The sequence below is a fragment of the Erpetoichthys calabaricus genome, chromosome 1 (assembly GCF_900747795.2).
Source record: "Erpetoichthys calabaricus chromosome 1, fErpCal1.3, whole genome shotgun sequence".
Lineage (NCBI taxonomy): Eukaryota > Metazoa > Chordata > Cladistia > Polypteriformes > Polypteridae > Erpetoichthys > Erpetoichthys calabaricus.
The window spans coordinates 61,039,833-61,052,200 of record NC_041394.2 but is presented as its reverse complement, the minus strand read 5'-3'; positions in this window follow the sequence as shown (position 1 = coordinate 61,052,200).

Sequence of the window (12,368 nt, the reverse complement as noted above, 5' to 3'; positions counted from 1 at the left end):
ACGTGACAGCCCCATAAGCTTAACCAACTCAGTCTGAGCCGGAAAGAGAATTGATTAGTTCATCTCTCGAGTCTTCGGGTTTGAGTCATTCGTTCATCACGTGACAGCCCCATAAGCTTAACCTATGCAGTCTGAGCCGGAAAGAGAATTGATTAGTTCATTCCTCGAGTCTTTCGAGTCGTTTGTTCTTTTGTCACGTGACCACTTACCGGCTCAGTAGTAGCGAATCATAGACTAAAGACCCAGGTAAACAATGAATTAATATTTTCTGTTACTTATAGCATTATAGTTTTGTCTTGTTTGTAGTGTGATCAACATTTGTGTAAGCAGTAGATGTGTTAGGGAGGTAACAGGTAACATTTTAATTATATTTTGCTAAAATGAACGAAATGACTCGAAAAAAGATTCGTTCATTTTGCTGAACGAGACTCAAAGGTCCGAGTCGGTAAAATGATCCGAACTTCCCATCACTAATTCACACGAATGAGAGCTGAATATGATTGAGAGGAGGGCGGGACTTGAAAAAAATCTCATGGCCAAAGTCTCGCAGGACTTGAAAAAAAATCTCTTCAAGAAAGTCTCATCTCGTCGCAGGATTTTTTTTTAGAGAGATTTACATGTTTGAAATGACAGACATGGCAAGTGTTTAACACTGAATGTATTCACACTACATGCACACTCATTTTGTCATCAGATATTAGTCATGGTACCAGACTCAGGCACAACTTATACTTAGAAAAATATGACTTTCGTAAACTCAATACCCCGAAGGAGACAACTTATACTTAGAAAAATATGACTTTCATAAACTCAATACCCCGAAAGAGAGGAAATGGATGATTTTTTTTTCTTTAGGGATTGTGCAGGTAGCTAACTATGTTTCCTCATCACCTTAAATAAGCCACACAAACCCCATCAAATTTAAGAGAGAATGTAGAAAACATTTGGAGTTGCCAACTCTATCAAAGTCCCCTCCCTGGACTCTCTCTCCCCTTCCATCACTTTCCAGGGATCGCTGCTACATAAATAGAACAGGAATAACAAGGAATTAAAATGGATAAGGTGGACAGGATTTTACTAGATGCAAATAACAGAGCTTCTTAATGATTTGTGAGTTGTCTCTTTTTGTTTGAACATATAAAGGTCATCATAATTGATTAAAAGTATATCAAAGTTGACATTTAATATGCTCTACATACTTTATGTATGTAGAAGGAAAGGACAACTTTTATTTATTTATTTTTCTTATATTTTTAATTACTATTTCTTTACCGCAAATTGTGTTCGCTGACACAGTGCAACATTCACTTCTTAAATGAGAAATACTCAAGCTGTGGAACTATGTCCTAACCTGGATGGCACAGGGAAAGCAAATCTGTTACGTGAACTTTGAAATGACCCTTTTGTTAGCACAATGCAAGTGTTTGCATGATCCAACTTTTGAACACTTTTGCTTTCCTTGCAACTTACTTGTTAATACTCAGTGATTCCAAATTATAAAGGGCCACTGAGATTGATACTACTGTCAACCTTTGCTTTTCTGAAAAGCTTTTGACAAAGTGTCACCCTGGGGATTGAGCTTTTTGCCAGAGCTGCTGAATAATACATTTGGAGCTTTGTTTGAAATATGAGAGATATATGTAAGGGAACGGGAAAGGCTCACTTGGCTTTTGCCGCAGTAAGTCTTTGTATTAATGTAAGACTTTCCTTTGGGATGAAGTGGCTGTATTTCATGCAGAACCTCCATGCGAATGGGGAGAACAAATAACCCAGTTTAAATCAGGCACAGGGATTCAGGTGGTGTTTGGAATAAATCAGCACATTTATTAATACGGGTTTACTGTTGACCTTGACGTGCATTTTCTGCTGTACATGTTTATGACAATGTGCAAGCGTGTTTTTTTCTCCTCCTCAAAATCCTATTCATCATATTGTTCATGTACAGGGTGTCCCAAAAGTCACTATTCACTTCCTTTTTTCTATTTCGTTCCAGGTATCATTCGGAGAGACTTAAGCCATCAGCATATGACAACTTAGGATTTGCAGTATTTCTAAGCGTATCATTCCCTTAACCATTCAACAAGATGGAGCCCCTCCCCACTTGGCCAGGTTAGTCAGAGATTTCCTGAACATCAAGTTTCCTGACCGATGGATTGGTCGATGGGGTCCCCTCAAATGGGCTCCACGCTCCCCTGACCTTAGACCTTGTGACTTTTTTTTTTGTGGGGCTATTTCAATAGCAAGATTTATGCCACTAAGCCCCATAACCTGTCACAGCTTGTGGAAAGAATCTGCACGGCCTGCAGCAAGGTCGGCGAAGAGATGCTGCAAAACGTCAGAGAGGCTTGCATCCGAAGGTGGCTGAAAGTAGTCGAAAATGGAGGAGCTAATGTGGAGGTATACAACTAGTCTTCAAGGTGTTGGAACGTGATGGCAAGCCTATCAAGTAAAACTGCCACAACTCCTTTGTTGATGGTAGAAATATTAATAAACTCAGTTTCTTGTGTAATTTTTAGGAATTTATTAAACGTTTATAGTGACTTTTGGTCCACCCTGTATAACTGTGTAACTGGTATACTTGCTTCTCTTTTTGTTGTGCTTTTTGTTCATTTTGGGTTAGTTTGTGGTGACTGTTCTGCTATAATACCTCCATGCTTTAATGTTTGGCGTAAACCAAATGCCGCACATTATCAGAAACACACCATCCTCACAGCATGCTTTGCTGCAGCAGTGCCCAGAGATCTGTTTTTACTTTGACATTAAAGAATCTTTATCTGTTGATCAGTGTCAAAAAAGAAAAAAAAAAGCAAAATACACATTTGACTGACAAGCTGTTCCATTGTCAGTTGGGAGCAGGTCCCTCATTATTTCATTAACTATTAAAACAGGTAAAAAATCTGCAGTTGATTCCGAGTAGGGAGTTTGCATTTGGAAGCTGTCACTGTGAACTCTCAATATGAGGTCCAAAGAGCTATCCATGTAAGTAAAAAAAGGCCATCATTAGACAGAGAAAACAAAACAAATCCATTAGAGAGATGGCAGTAACGCAAGGAGTGGTCAAATGCACCATTTGGTGCATTCTTAAAGAGAAGGACCACACTGGTAAACTCAGCAACACCAGAAGTCCTGGGCAACCTTGGATGACAACTGTGCTGGATGATTGTAGAATTTTGTCCTTGGTGAAGAAGAACCCCATTACAACATCTAGACAAGCCAAGAACATTCTCAAGGAGGTAGGTCTGTCATTATGAAGTCTTCTCTACAATCAAGAGAAGACTTGATATGAAAGTAAAGGCAGAGAGTTTGCCAGAAGGTGCAAACCACTGGTAAACCTCAAGCATTGGAAGGACAGATTAGACTTTTTAAAAGACATTTTTAAAAGCCCCTTCAGTTTTGGAATAATTTTCTTTTGGTCAAAGGAAACTTAGGTCAATATATATATCAGAATGTTGGAAAGAGAAGAGTTTGGAGAAAAGAAGAAATGGCCAATGATTTGATGAATACCGCATCATCTGTGAAACATGGTGGAAGCAGGCTTTTCAACATAAAGAAGAGAAATATTCTTCAAGCGCCAAATCAGTCAACCAACCTCAACACAATTGGACATGCATTTCACTTGCTGAACACAAAACTGATGGCAGAAAGTCCAACGAACAAGCAGCAACTGAAGACAGCTGCAGTAAAGACCTGGGAAAGCATCAGTAGGGTGTGTCACATACATGCACATGGGAAGCAGTCTAAGGGCTTAGGTGAAAGTAAGACACAGAGTCTCTGGTTGATTAATTACACCATTGCCTTTTCTCCCTCTTCCACAGACCTCCAGAAGGAGAGCCCATCTAAAACTCCTCCCACTTCTGGTAGAAGTTCACACTCCCCTACTGAGTCCATTTCTGCCTGAGGACCCACATCTTTCTGCCCTCTAGCTATAAACCCGATCATTCCTCTCCTTTAGTCATTCTTTGTTAGGTCTCAGTCTTGGATGATTTTCTTTCTTCTTTTTCTTCTTTCGGCTGCTCCCGTTAGGGGTTGCCACAGCAGATCATCTTTTTCCTTATCTTTCTGTCTTCTGCATCTTGCTCTGTCACACCCACCACCTGCACGTCCTCTTTCACCACATCCATAAACCTACTCTTAGACCTTCCTCTTCTCCTCTTACCTGGCAGCTCTATCTTTAACATCCTTTTCCCAATATACCCAGCATCTCTCCTCTGAACATGGCCAAACCAACACAATCTCTACTCTCTGACTTTATCTTCCAACCATTCAACCAGAGCCAGCCCTCTAATGTACTCATTTCTAATCCTCTCCATCCTCATCAAAACCCAATGCAATCTTAGCATCTTTAACTCTGCCACCTCTAGCTCTGTCTCCTGCTTTTTGGTCAGAGCCACCGTCTCCAACCCATATAACATAGCTGGTCTCACTACCGTCCTGTAGATCTTCCCTTTCACTCTTGCTGATAACTGTCTGTCACAAATTACTCCTGGCACTCTTCTCCACCCATTCCTCCCTGCCTGCAATCTATTTTTCACCTCTCTTCCACAACCCCTGTTACTCTGTACTGTTGATCCCAAGTATTTAACCTCATTCACATTTGACAACTCTACTCCTTGAATCCTCACCATTCCTCTGATCTCCCTCTCATTCACACACATGTATTCTGTCTTGTTCCTACTGACGTTCATTCCTCTCCTCTCTAGAGCATATCTCCACCTCTTCAGGTTCTCCTCAACCTGCTCCCTACTATCGCTACAGATCACAATGTCATCAGCAAACATCATAGTCCACGGGGACTCCTGTCTAATCTCGTCTGTCAACCTGTCCATCACCATTGCAAATAAGAAAGTGCTCAGAGACGATCCCTGATGTAATCCCACCTCCACGTTGAATGCATCCGTCGCTCCTACCGCAGACCTCACCACTGTCACACTTCCCTCGTACATATCCTGTACAACTCTATACTTCTCCATCAACACCCTCATTGCAAATATTGCATCTGCTGTGCTCTTTCTTGGCATGACACCATACTGCTGCTCACTAATCATCACCTCCTTTCTTAACCAAGCTTCCACTACTCTTTCCCATAACTTCATACTGTGGCTCATCAATTGTATCCCCCTGTAGTTATTACAACTCTGCACATTCCCCTTATTCTTAAAAATCTGTACCAGTACACTTATTTTCCACTCTTTAGGCATATCCTCATTTTCCAAGATTCAATTAACAATCTGGTTAAAAACACCACTGCCATCTCTCCTTGTTTGAATTTCTTTTTGCTTGAAACCTACAGTATACGTACGGGGTTGAATCCCCAAATCTTTATCTTGTTTTTGTCTCTCATTTACAGGTGGAAACTCAGCACTTGGAGAAGACCATGGGTTCCAGACTTCAGGCAGTCATTCACTTTACAGGATTTTCAATCAAATATTGAAATTGATCATTATATTTATGATTATGTTAGTTTGTCCAAATACTTTGGAGTCCCTGAAAATGGGGGAAAACATCTATAAAAATGGCTGTCTTTTCTAAACAGCTCATACAAAATATTTTTGTTAAACCCCTTGAATTAAAGTTCAAAGTCTACGCTTCAATCACACAGTGATTGCTTTATTTCACATACATTGTGGTGGTATACAGAGCCAAAATTATGAAAAATATGTCACTGTCTAAATACATGTGGACCTGACTGTACAGTAAATAATACAAGCTTTGCTACTCATTCGTTATGTTATATTTAAAAGACTCTTGAAATAGTTACATTTTCACAAATCCCACTCCTTTGTACTTTGAACATTTCCCCCTCGTATTTGTGTGGTTTTGTATGTACTGTTTGCTTAATGACTGATGCCAAAGTGCTTCAGTATAAATGCGGCTGTAGGTGTGTGAATTGGCATTTCACAATCAACCAGAGTCTATCCCATTGAGAGGTCTTATCTTATGCCTCTTCCTGCTGAGATAGACTCAGGCTCCCCTTAAGCACCAACTGGATTACAGCAGGTGTAAAAACTGATAGATGGGGATTTATGAAAATCTTAAAATACAGAACAACATTTTTGGAGCGCAAGATGAAGCTAATTGAGCAATTAGCAGAGATGTATCAGACAGCTACACAGCAGTCACAAATCTTGGGTAAGTTCAAAATGTTCAAACTGACATCCAGCCATTTCCTAGAACTCATCTTCACGGTAGGAAAACTGGGATGCCTGGCTTAACAATGTGTAGGATGCTGTTTGAAAATGGATGAAATGTGAAGGAAAGCATGCATGTTAAGGTCAATTATTTTAATTGTGAAGGCTGCAATATACACAGCATGCTGTATCATATGTCTCGGCTTGCTACTTCATTTCTCCCAAATCTTTCAGATGTCAGTATACAGCATGTGAACCAAATCAGATTGTCATTGAATACTTAAACATTTTTTAGACATATAAGGCATAGCTCACAGTTTATGTTGTAATGCTGGCTACCCACTGAATGGCTTTATACTCACTCTTATACTACAATACAACTTTTTGTATAGCACTCTTCACTCAGTGCTGCAAATAATTCTCAGTTAAAATACAATTACAGATCACAGCAATCACAAAAACAGAATCAGTACACACACACACACACAAATGAAAACCAACAATATTTGTCCATTAATTGATATATGAACTATGGCCAGTTGACAACAATCGAGACTAAAATATTACAAGAGAAAGTGAAAGACAAAGTCACAGTTCTGGAGACCTCGGCCAACCGGTCACTCACCTGCCCCTTGGTTTTCAGTATGGAGTCTGTGCTTGGCTGTCCAGTCTGATCAGAGAATCTTTCCATCAGATTATTCCAATGGTCCTTTATCTGAGATGACTTTTCTATATGCAGGAGAGTTGCCTGGCAGTAGGGCAGTGGCACTAAGTGCCATATCCAGATACCAAGAAGAGAAATAGAATAGAGGAGGGTTAGTAATGGATTAAAAGATATGGTGATACTTATATTTCTTTACAAATGACTCACAAACAGAAATGCATTATGCCCAGCTAAAGTCAGGTCTAGTCTAATCTAGTCATTACTCATATCTCCATGCAATTCCTAAACCATACTATAACTTGTCTTCCTCCTCCTTCTAGCTATTCAGAGTTGTTGCCTGTTTATTTATTTGCCCCAGAAATGTATTCTTAAATGAAGCATTAGTTATGAATTAAAAAACACAGGGCTCCCTTAGAGCCTTACAAAGGCAGTCTAATATAGCAGTAGAAGAAATGTGAATCAAAACAAAAATGTGAAACAAGGGTTCTGAATGGTTCTGCTCCTCAATATCCCCAATCCTTGGTCACCCCTTATGTCCTTTCAAGAAGTCTTCATTCTGCCTCTGCCTGTCTGCTGACCATCCCACTTCATGCCAATACTGGACAATGCGTCTCGGTTCTTGCTCCAAAGCTATGGAATGATCTCCATTTGTCTATCTGAACTGCACCCAAATTACCTGTGTCTAGATATCTTTTGAAAATGTCAATTTTCATTAAATATTTTGGAACTGCTTTGTTTCTCTCCTACAGGATAGCTGTTGTTGCACTGACAAAGGGTCGAGGATACTGAGTTTAGTCTTAGTCTAGTTGCATGTATACTTATGCAGTAGTTCTACTCCCTTGTGCTCAGTTTTTTCTACTTGTTCTCTGTTCCTTTTGATCCTTACAGCTTCATTCTGGTTTGTGTTATAATTTGTATTGTAAGTCGCCTTGAATAAAGACTTCCGTTAAAAAATAATAATAACAAAGTCTAAAAACTCACCATTCAATTTCAGTTTCAATTTCAGAAAATGTGCTTTTCCACATTTACGAGGCATGTTTATGATGCTAAAACAAAGTTGGGAGTTAATAATTTCTATCACAGATCCTTGGTTCTCTCTTTCCTGAGGGAAGATTCATTTTCTGTTTTCACAGTGACTGGCGTGGATGGAATTTTCATATCAACAAATGCCAGTGAGAAGGAACCTAATATTTGAATTTGAAGTGCTATAAAAGAAGAATATCACAAAATAAAGCATGTGGCTGCTGTTAAACAAGACATTGCTTTTCAGATAATATTTTTTTGAAAAAGCTCATACCCAGAATGAGATTTTTAAATGAAAAAATGGAACATATACTGAATGTTTTTGTGGTGTAAGAGTACCTGCCAAAGCCCACTTATAAAACCTGGAGAACATGTAAACTCCACACAGCGGCGTGGAGCTTTAAGGCATCAATATTACTAATCTCCTTAAAAGACTAGGTACCCACGAAGTTAAAAAAAACAGATAGAATCACGATAGGATGAAAAGTAGTTTTGGAGAGCTGTCAGAAGAGGTAATCAAAAGTATGACCAGGAGTTAAATATAAAAAGATTAATAAAATCAGAACAAAATCCAACAATCACTTTTAAAAGGTTCACAGTAGAAGACCTTTGCCAAACTAGAAATTCTTAAACTCTCGCCTAAAAAAATTTTGCAAAGAAACCATGGAAGTCTCAGTCTTCTTCCAGGACACCAACTAATGCATACTGTCATCATTTGCAGTGGCAGAGCCAAGTCCTACCAAAATGATGGAACAAAAAAAAAAAAATAAGTCAAGGGATCCATCCCAATGAAAGGCCCATAAGCAGAGCAAAAACAAAAAAAGTTGATTGATCATCCACACCGAAATGTAGCAAAAAAATAAGTCAAGTGATCTACAACACTCTGGTCCGCAAATAAACAAACTAAATACTCAGATATCTACAAGGGGGAACTGGTCTACTTAACGAATATCTTTCCGTTTCTCCATATGGACAGCACTTACCGAGCACATGCTAAATACTTGGAATTTGTGGTCAGTGTGCACTGGATAATCACTAAAATGTTGTTGGGGGAGTGCTTGAAGGAGGTGCAATTAAGGTGCTTGCCCTTGCATTTCAAAAGCCTTACTCCATCACTGGGCAGGGCAATAACATCACGATCAACAATCATATACCCAGCAACATGGTTATTTCTGAAACAAATACAAAGGTGCCCACCCATGTATCTATGCACACTATGATAGTGCTCAAACAAGAAAAGCATTGATAAAATGGCAGCACGTTGATGTGACCGATATAATAAAAAATGGCATGCTACATATGCAAAAATAGAAAAAACAGATTCGACATGTATCAGACTGACCTTCATACCACTAAGCAATGTGCCATTGTAGCCAACAAGAATTACGAACAAATTTACTTTTATGAAAGTTGTCTGTGTACTCCTTCTTGCTTTGATCGCTTCTTCCTGTTTAACTTTTGAAAATGAAAAGATGCCTCTTGAACTCCATGACTGATGAAGGCTGAATGATTATCTCCGTCAGTATTATAAACAGCAGCTTAGTGTGACAAATCGAGCACTTATGTATCTTCCAGCAGCAGTAGCAGTAAGTCCACTCTCTGCATTCATCCACAGTTATTTCAAATATACATTACCAGTTTCGTTTCAGGCCTGTACATTTTCCTCTCTCTGTCTTTCCAGTTCTGCTTTCTTGTTTTTTCCCTCATTTTTCATCCCTTTGCAGCTCCTCATCCTCACACCGCTTAAATTTAGCAAAGAGGCTCAGTGTTTTATCTTTTTCATAGTCTGATATATCGATGTTATAAAATGAGAGGTCATTTTTCTAAATGCTTAGAAAAATTTAAATTTCTCTGGAAAAGGTATTCCTTGAATTCTCACATTATCAAAGATTGAAAATCTGCCATTCATGAAATGAGCAACAAGACCCTATACCTCTGGGGTCAACAGTTGCATATATGGAAAGAAGAAATGAAGCGAAGACTTCTTTAAAAAAACAATATGGATACCTTGTTCTAATATGTGTGTATCTCAAGGCATAAGTTAATATTTGGGAACATTCCTGGCTTTGAAGTGAACGTATTCTGTACGATTTAAGGATTTTTTTTTTCAAATTTTCTCTGCTACTGCTTTTATAAGAAAAAATGCCAAGTTTATCTTTTAATATAAAAAGGCAAAAATTATCAGGAAGGTAATGGCAAAGCAGTGTTTGTTAAAGATTTTATCTAGTGTCACACACGTGCGAGTAAGAGGACATTGTATGGACCAAGGAAAGGCAATTCCACTCCAGGCCAGGCCACAGGGTGATAGGGTGCACTAAATCTTCTCCTGTTATCTCTGCAAAGACAGGGAAAACCTGTCTGACTGAACCTTGAAGACGTCACTTCTGGTTCTGGCGTCTAGGATGACGTCACTTCCAGTTCCAGCGCATCGACTAACATCACTTCCAGTTCTGATGCCTCAACTAACATCACTTCCGGTTCTGGCACCACGATTGACGTCAGAAGAAGGTAATTTCCGGTTCTCCTATGTCACTTCCGCTCTGACTATTTAAAACCACCATCTTTACAAACCATCATCAGTTCATTTTGGGACTCCAACCAAGAAACTTGTTACTAGAATTCAACCCATTGCAGCCAGGGATAATATATGGGTGGCTGCCCCAAACCTTTTTAAGTGTGTCGAGTCTGATCATTTTCACACTAAGTGGGCATGAAACTTCATATTACTTGGAACTGAAACATTTCCTACTAAGCATTAAACACAGAATCTTCATTTATAGTGCCTTTTGTGAAGTGAAATGTCACTAGTTCTGCTCTGCAGGGGGTAAGCACTCTCTGAGAAATGGCTCTTTACTTGTTCTGTTTCAGCTAATAACCACTCTCTTCCTTTCTAATTTAAGTCAGTTAAGGACATTCAAGCACTAAAGAAAAAAAATATTGCACTTTAATTTAATTTTTAATGCTGGTTTACTTTTTTTTTACATTCAAGAATACCTAAAGCAACAAATCATCATAAATTAATGTGGAGTTGTCCGTCCTTGGCCTGTGTGCATTAACAAATACCTGTACACTGGATGAATAACAAATGAAAGGCTTTAATGATGGGATATGATGGTCTGCACATCTGCCTGCCCTAAGAAATCTGCTTTTGATTTCCATTCATCACATTTAACTTTTTTTTTTTTCTTTAATGAAAAGTTTCTTGCACTGTCCTGGGTGAGTCATATTATCTCATGAGTTGTTTATTGCCTTCATGGTCACAAATATCATCTTTTACCATTGCAACCTGTCCATCATTGTTTCCCTGTTGTATCTGTCAGGTTTTTTTTTTAAATATAATTTTTGACCATGTCCACTAAGGACCTCATTTATAAAGTTTTGCGTGGATTATGGCATGAATATATGTACATGGCAAAAAAAACAAACAAAACAGAAAAATGCATACGGTGAGAAAAAAACATCTGATTTATAAAACCCGGCACACACACATTTGTATGCAATTTACATTTTAAAAATCACAATTACCTATTAAATATGCATACATAAGATTGCCTCAAACACCACCCTGAAACATCCATATATGGAGTATGATAATCAACCTCATACATATGCAGTCACGATTTTGCAGAAATTGATTGGTTGGTAGAACAGCCTCTCCCTCCTGCCATGTTGAGACCCAACCACCTGCATTCTAGAGTATTTGGTTCTGTTCCACAACTGAGAGCACAAGATCATATCTGGTATTATAGAGCCTCTTTTCTGTGCTCTGGGGGTCTGGGAAATGTGTAAGACACCATTGTCTGAGCAAGTAGCCGCTATTATCTGAGTCACATAATTAAGTCATTGCTGTTACAATGAATAGTACAAGCCATATGAAACACTGAGGACTCAACTAGTTACCTTATTAACAAGCCACTCAACACATACAGCACCAGCATGTCTGTCAAAGTAAATTTTCCTCAGAATAAATTAATTAGGGGCTGACCAAGACCTTCAAGAAACAATATTTGTCAGTCACATGTTAGAAGAGTTGTACATTAATGGGATGTAATTGATTATGGTTAACTAAAACAGCTCAATATGTGCCCTTATTGCAATATGAATGCATTGAAGTTCTCCGTTAGGAGAACCGGACACTGCTGCAAATTGCTTTGTTATAATGGCAAAAACATGTAATGTTCACCAACACCACACGAAAACTAGATGTAGTGCCTTGCTAATCAGTTAATGGCTACCCACACAGTGGGCATGATGGAGTGAAGCTTGGCTGAGATATTCCTGACCTCACTGCCAATTCCCGAAGAAATGACAACAGGTAAGCTATATAAACTAATGAAAAACCAAAAAAGTTCTTCAGCATAAATTTGTAACATTGGCCCTTCAAAAAGGGAATGTGTGTATTATATGCAACATGTATGAGGTGTAACGTATTTGTCATCTCAACACACATTATAATAACGGCTCACTGATAAGAATTATTATTATTATTATTATTGCATGGTTAAGGTGTCCTCATTTCCCAGTTTCTCCGAAATGTTGCGTACACAAAATAT